The following is a 7,825-nucleotide window of genomic DNA, read 5'->3' on the forward strand; positions in this document are numbered from 1 at the left end:
TTACCTCAGTTTCTCTCCTTTTGCCACACCCCCGTTCCCTGACAGTATTTCCCTGTTTTTACACCAGTTTCTGGCTGTACTTACCCCAGTTTTCTGCTTTTATTCCTATTTCTCGCCTTATTTGCGTGCCTCCTTCTCCGGTTTGTTTTCGGGAGTTTTCTTCTTTCCCGCGCGCTCGAATTCGGCGCCAATCTGTCGTGTTGACGTCACCGCATTTTAACTATTTCCTCACACATACCCCACCCCACCCCACCCCACCCCCGCCGCCGCCGCCGCCATCTTTGTGACTGGTAACAGCCCTCAGCCTGACTCCCCCGCCTCCGCCATCTTTGTGACTGGCAGAGAAGGAGCAGGAGGAAGGCAGTGCCTGCCTTGGGCAGGGACGTTTTATATCGCCCTTCACAGCCCAACCGGTTTACCTATCCCCTCCCAGACCTTTCAAAATTAAATATTTTATGGCCCACCTAATCAATTTAAACGCATTATCCCACCAGTGTAAAGAGCAATTAAAATTTGACATTAAGAGTATTTACAGCGCTGAAAGATGCCCTTTGGCCCATCATAAGGCATCTATAGAATCCCCACAGTGTGGAAGCAAGCCATTCGGCCCATCGAGTCCTCACCGACCTCCCAAAGAGCATCCCACCCAGACCCACCCCCCACTTTCCCTGTAACCCTGCATTTGCCATGGCTAACACCTAACCTACACTTCCATGGACATTATAGGCAATTTAGCACGGCCAATCCACCTAACTTGCATATCTTTGGACTGTGGGAGGAAACCAGAACACCCGGATAGACACGGGGAGAATGTGCAAACTCCACACTTACAGTTGCCCGATGGCAGAATTGAACCCGAGTCCCTGGTCTTGTGATGTAGAAGTGCTAACCACTGAGCCACCATACCACATCAATCCTATTTCCCAGCACTTGGCCCACAGCTTTGTACGCTACTGCATTTACTCTGGGTAATTTTTCAATCTAGCTCAGTTGGCTGGACAGCTGGTTTGCAGTGCAGAGTGATACCAACAGTGTGCATCCAATTTCCCACACCAGCTAAGGTTCCCATGAAAGACTCTCCTTTTCAACCTCCCCACCTCCCCCTGCTGAAGCATGGTAATCCTCAGGTTAAACCACCACCAGTTGTCTCTCTTTAATTAGAGAGCGGTCCTCCAGTCAGGTAGGATTATGGCAATTTCATCTTTTAAATGTCTTGATGGTTCCTGCCTCTACTACCTTTTAGGCAGTGAGTTTCAGATGCTAATCACCCACTCGGTGAAAACAAATCCCTTCTAAATCTTCCATTTGTTACCTTAAAATTGTGCCCTTCCCCCATCCCTCAGTTATTGTCCTTCTTCCTAGGGGTTTTGCCCTACCTATCCTGTTCTGTCCCTCATAACTTAGTACACCTCAATCGGATCCTCCATCAGGCTCTTCTGGTCTAAGGAAAATAATTCTTGGCCTATCTATTCTTTGTTCATAGCTGAATTGCTCCATCCCAGGCAACATCCTGGTGAATCTCCTCCGCACCTTCTCTAATGCAATCACAAATTTTCTATAATATGGAGACCAAAACTGCACACAGTACTCCAGTTGTGGCCTAACTAACATTACATACAGCTCCTTCATAGCTTTCTTGCTCTTGTATTCAATACTTTGAATATTAGAAGCAAGTATCCCATATATCTTACCCACCTTATCTGCCTGTCCTGCTACCCTCCAGGATCAGTGATTCCTCTGATCCTCTGTACTTAAGAGCCATAGAGATGTACAGCACAGAAACAGACCCTTTGGAGCAACTCGTCCATGCCAACCAGATATCCTAAATTAATCTAGTCCCATTTGCCAGCATTTGGCATATATTCCTCTAAACCCTTTCTAGTCATGTACCCATCCAAATGCCTTTTTAAAGTTATAATTGTACCAGCTTCCACCACTTCCTCTGGCAGCTCATTCCATACATGCACCACCCTCTGCATGAAAAAGTTGCTCCTCAGGTCCCTTTTAAATCTTTCCCATCTCACCTTAAACCTATGCCCTCTAGTTTCAGATTCCCCTACCCTGGGGAAAAGACCTTGGCTATTCATCCCATCCATGCTCTGGATGATTTTATAAACCTCTATAAGGTCACTCCTCAGCCACCGATGCTCCAGGGAAAATAGTCCCAGCCTATTCAGCCTCTCTCTGCAGGTCAAACCCTCAAACTCCAGCAACATCCTTGTAAGTCTTTTCTGCACCCTTTCAAGTTCAACAACACCTTTCCTATAGCAGAGAGACCAGGGTTCTATTGTTAAAAGTGCACTCCTTTGCCTTATTAGTGCTTTGAAATGCACCGCCACATACTTTTCCGGATTAACTAATTTTGCCATTGTTCAGTGCCTTTGACTGGGCCATCTATAACATTCTGTCAATTCCGGTTTTCCTCCTCACTATCTACCACACCAGCAATTATTGTAACATCTACAAACTTACTGATCACACTTCCGACATTCATGTCTCAATCATTAATGTACACAATAAACAGAAAGGGACCCAGCACCGAACGCTGTGGTATGCCACTGGACACAAAAGCAACCCTTGAACATCACCTCTGCTTCCTGCCACAGAATCAATTTTCAATCCAATTTGCCAAATTACCCCAGGTCTCATGGATTCTTAGCTTCTTAAGCAGTCTGCGTGTGAGACCTTGTCAAAATGTTTACAATCCCTACAGTGCAGACACAGGCCAACACCAACTCTCTGAAGAACATCCCACCCAGACTCACGCCTCTATTTGAATTCTATAGTCCTGCATTTCCCACAGCTAATCCATCACTGGACACTATGGGTAATATTAGCATAGTCAATCCACCTAACCTGCACACCTTTGGACTGTGGGAGGAAACCCATGCAGACACAGGGAGAACGTGCAAACTCCACACAGACAGTACCCCCCACTGACCCACCAAGGCTGGGATTGAACCCAGGTCCCTAGCACCGTAAAACAGCAGTGCTAACCACTGAGCCATTATACTGTCTTATTGACCTCCATATAGACTACATCAGCTACACTGACCTCATCGACACACCACCTCAAAAATAAATCAATCAAATTTGTTTGACATGATTTCCCCCTTACAAAGCCATGCTGACTGTCCTTGATTAATTCTTGCCTCTCCAAGTGGAGGTTAATTCTGTCCCTCAGAATTATTTCTAATAGTATCCCTACCAGAGATGTTAGAGTCACTGTCTTGTAGTTTCCTGTTTTACCTCTACCACCTTTCTTGAATAATGGTATTACATTAGCTACCCTTCAGTCCTCTGCCAGTCCCTGCCTGTGACTGGAGACAATTTAAAAATGAATGCCACAGCTTCCCTTGCCTCCCACAGCAGTGTGGGTACATCTATTTTTGTATATTTATTTGTGCAATGCGAGCATCGCTGGCTGGGCCATCACTTATTGTCCGTCCCTAGCTGCCCTCGAGAAGGTGGTGGTGAGCTGCCTTCTTGAATCCCTGAAGTCCACCTGCTGTGGGTTGAGCCACAATACCGTTAGGGATCAATTCCAGCAGTTTTACCCAGTGACAGTGAAATAACAGCAATATATTACCAAGACAGGATGGAGAGTGGCTTGGAGGAGAACTTGACATTGGTGGTGTTCCCATATGTCTGCTGCCCTTGTCCTTCTAGATGGAAATGGTCGTGGGTTTAGAGGGTGCTGTGTGAGGTTAATGTCTTTGGTTAATTATCTCGTCAGGTCCTGGGTATTTATCCACTTTCCAGCCTGCTAAAACTGGTAATACCTGCCATCTCTAAATGCTAATTCATTCAAACATATCACAGTACCCGACCCTGTTATCCACACCTACACCGACCTTCTCCACAGTGAATACAGATGTAAAGTACTCACTTAAACCCTCAATTATGTCTTCCAGTGTCACACAGAGATTGCCACTTTGCTCCCTGATTGGTCCTTCTCTTTAATAAAACAAAGAAATGTCAATGCTGGAGATCTGAAACAAACAAAAACAGAAATTGCTGGAGAAACTCAGCAAGTCTGGCAGCATCTGTGGAGGGAGAAACAGAGTTAAAGTTTCGAGTCCAGTGACCCTCCTGTCCCTGGTTATTCCCTTGCCCTGAATATCGCTGCGAAATGTCTTTGGATTTTCATTAATATCAGCCACCAGTGTTTTCTTCAATGTGCCCTCTTTTCTCTCAAATATTTTAAATCCTTCTGGTTGCCACATTACAGTAAGGATGTGGAGGCTTTGGACGGGGTGCAGAAGAGGTTTACCAGGATGCTGCCTAGATTAGAGGGAATGAGTTATAAGGAGAGGCTACAAGTACTTGGGTTGTTTTCTCTGGAGTGGCAGAGGCTGAGGGGAAAACTGATAGAAGTCTACAAAATTGTGAGATGCTTAGATAGGGTTGACAGTCAAAATCTTTTCCCCAGAGTTGAAATGTCTAATGCTAGGGGGCGTGCATTTAAGGTGAGGGGGGAGGGAGTTCAAAAGAGATATGAGGGGCAACTTTTTTACACAGACAATGTAGGAACGTCCTGCCAGGACTTTTAGATAAGCACATGAATAAGCAAGGAATGGAGGAATAAGGTCCAAGGGCAGGCAGAAGGGATTAGTCTAATTTGGCGTCATGTTCGGTACAACATTGTGGGCCTAAGGGCCCGTTCGTGTGCAGTACTGTTCTATGTTCTAACCCCAGCACTTTCCATACTCCTCTGGGGCATCTGCTGTTTTGAGTTTTCAGTGTCTTTTTTATTCTCATCAAATCCTGTACATCCCTTGACACCAAGGGTTCTCTGCGCTTAGGGTCCCACCTTTTATCTTTATGGGACCATGTTGGTCCTTCAATCTCACGATTCCTCTTTATAATGTCTCCCATGGCACCCACGTGAATTTTCCTGCAAATAACTACTCCTGGTCCTCTTTGGTCTGATCTTATTAAAATCAGCTTTCTGCTGATTCAGAACCTTTATTTCTGGTCCATCACATTTTGTCTTCCTCAGTAAATATCGGGGAAGTTGAAATCCCTACTATTATAACCTTATTATTTTCCCACCTCCCTGAGACATGCTGTACTTTTAGGCTGGAAGTCCCTAACAGGTTCTTTAAGGTCCGATCAAAATAAATACAAGAAGGCACCTACACTTTGATAGAAAGCAAATTGATTAGCTTAATCCAATTTAGGTACAGCACCAGGGATCCAGGTTCGATTCCTGCCTCGGCGACCGTCTGTGTGGAGTTTGCACGTTCTCCCCAAGTCTGCGTGGGTTTCCTCCAGGTGCTCCGGTTTCCTCCCACAGTCCAAAGATGTACAGCGTAGGTGGATTGGCAATGCTAAATTGCCCGTAGTGCGCAGGGATGTTTATGTTGGATGGGTTAGCCATGGGAAATGCAGGGTGTCTGGCTGGGATGCTCTTCAGAGGGTCAGTGTGGACTTGTTGGGCCAAATGGCCTGTTTCCACACTGTAAGGATTCTACGATTCTTCTATGATTCTTCAACGTTTTGTTATCCAGCACCTATGGGACCAGGAGCGTAGCAGTTGATCAAATATTGCAGATAACCAATGTAAAAACACACATGAAGTAACAGAAGCGCAATGCAGGGGGTACAAGCATCATTGTTATACATTATTTATGGCATAAATCCCTTAATTAAAAATGCAACATAGCCTTAAATAAAATGTATCAACAGACAGGCTTCTCACCCTCAACTGACTACTCAGACATCATGGGAAATTTGGGGTATTTGAGGGGAAAGTGATTCGAAATTGAAGTGACTTTTGATATTTCATGTGGCCGTTCAATTGAACAATTATATTTGCATTGAAGTAAATAAATTTTAAAAAAAAACTATAATAAGTGGACAGAATAGGAGTTGGGCAATCATGTCAAGGTTGTACAGGACATTGGGGAGGTCTCTTCTGGAATACTGTGTCCAGTTCTGGTTGCCCAGTTATAGGAAGGAATGTTATTGAGCTGGAGAGGGTTCAGAAGAGATCTACCAGGATGTTGCTGGGTATTGAAGGTTTGAGTTATAAAGGAAGGCTGGTTAGGCTGGGACTTTTTTCACTGGAGCGTAGGAGGTTGACAGGTGATCTTATACAAGTTTATAAAATCATGAGGGGTATAGATAGAGTTAATGTAGGTGTCTTTTCCCTAGGATGGGGAATTTCAAGAGTAGGGGTACATTTTTAAGGTGAGAGGACAGAGATTTAAAAAAGACGAGGGGCAAATTTTTTACACAGAGGGTGATTCACGTGCGGAATGAACTTCCTGAGGTAGTGGTGGATATGGGCACAATTACAACTTTTAAACAACACTTGAAAAAGTACATGAATAAGAAAAGTTCGACCAGAAGGAGGCAGGTGGCATTAGTCTAGTTTGCAATTGTGTTCGGCAGGGACTGGTTGGACCAAAGAGTCTGTTTCCATGCTGTATGACTGTATGAAATGTTCCCCCCATTGTGAAAGGTTCCCCGAGCTGGGAAAATTCCTCAATATTAACACAATTCTGAATCTGAGATTAGATACTGAGTACTTTCCCTCTGTGGTTAGTGGTCACAAACAAGTCCAGGTGTTGCTGCAAAATAGGCTGTTCTTGGGCCAAACAAGGTCATTACCAGCCAAAACAGGCTGCTTTTATACAAAGCTTGTTTTTCATGTGTTTTCCTTCAATTGCTTGTTGCCATCTTCAGTCAATCCTCAATGATCTTGTTTGGAGACACCATTTTTGAGTCTAACACTACACTCGCCGACACATCTGTCTTTTTATCCCTCCCTGACTGTTTGTTGGGCTACAGTATACCCCCAATAATGGCCTCATTTGAGGAACCCTCAAAGATTTCACCCCTCCTACCTGCAGTCATTGATTCCATCATCAATATTGTGTCCCCATCTCCTTTTACAGCCCCGCTGTTTCTTGCCTGAAGTTTCTATACCCCAGAATATTGAGCTGCAAGTCTTGTTCCTCCCTCAAACGTGTCTCTGTCATCGTAATTATATTGCCCTCAATTAATCTGCTTCACCTCCAGGACACCACACTGTAAAATAAATGCCATCTAGCCTTGGCATTCTTGCCCTGTGCCTTAACTTCACTGTTTTCACACTGTCTCCTGGATGCACTTGGTCTTCTACACTTGTCTGTGCAGTCACCCCTACTGTACCTCAAAACTCCGAGACCTCCGATCCTCAGCTTCCAGACCCACAGACTGCAATCAGTGAAGACAAACGACACCTCCTCCACTACAATCCTCAACACTGAGTTCTGAGGAAGGGTCACCAGACCCGAAATGTTAACTCTGATTTCTTCTTCACAGACACTGGCAGACCTGCTGAGCTTTCCCAGCAACTTCTGTTGTTTAATGGGCTGAATGGCCTCATTCTGCTCCTCTATCTTACATGGATTGCAACTCCACGCCCACCTGATGTAACTCCGCCCACACCCATGTTGATCCCTCCCAGAGACAGCAACAGCGCCCACTCACTGAAAGCCCAACCCAGGAGCTGATTGACACCGCCAGCATGAAAGATGGCACCGCAAAAGAACGGAGCCAGCATCAAAGATGGCGGACCAGAGAAGGGGGCAAGCATGCGCAGTGAGGGGGCAACGCGGATGTGACGAAAGAGGAGCTTCTGGAATGATGGAGGCGATTGTCAACGAAACCATTTCAGCGGAAGATTTAGTGGTGAGGGGCGATAGGGAGAGATTGATAGGGAGGGAGAGAGAGACAATACAGACAGACAGGTAGACGGACGGAGAGAAAAGGGGGAAGTGAGACTGAAGGATTGGGGGAGGTGAAGGATTGGGGGGGAGGGAGGCGCAGATCG

The 7,825-nt window shown here is 45.4% G+C and overlaps 1 protein-coding gene across 1 annotated transcript in view; it reads right to left on the bottom strand.

Annotated features, from left to right (window-relative positions):
• Positions 1 to 199, bottom strand: part of LOC109922845 (cohesin subunit SA-1-like) — a 44,075-nt gene extending 43,876 nt beyond the window's left edge. Inside the window, exon 1 of the mRNA XM_048620085.1 lies at positions 85 to 199. The gene's annotated coding sequence lies outside the window, so the exon portion shown is untranslated. The remainder of the gene's footprint in view (positions 1 to 84) is intronic.
• Between the last annotated feature and the right edge of the window lie 7,626 nt (positions 200 to 7,825).

The sequence above is a fragment of the Rhincodon typus genome, chromosome 45 (assembly GCF_021869965.1).
Source record: "Rhincodon typus isolate 14 chromosome 45, sRhiTyp1.1, whole genome shotgun sequence".
In the NCBI taxonomy this organism is placed as follows: Eukaryota; Metazoa; Chordata; class Chondrichthyes; order Orectolobiformes; family Rhincodontidae; genus Rhincodon; species Rhincodon typus.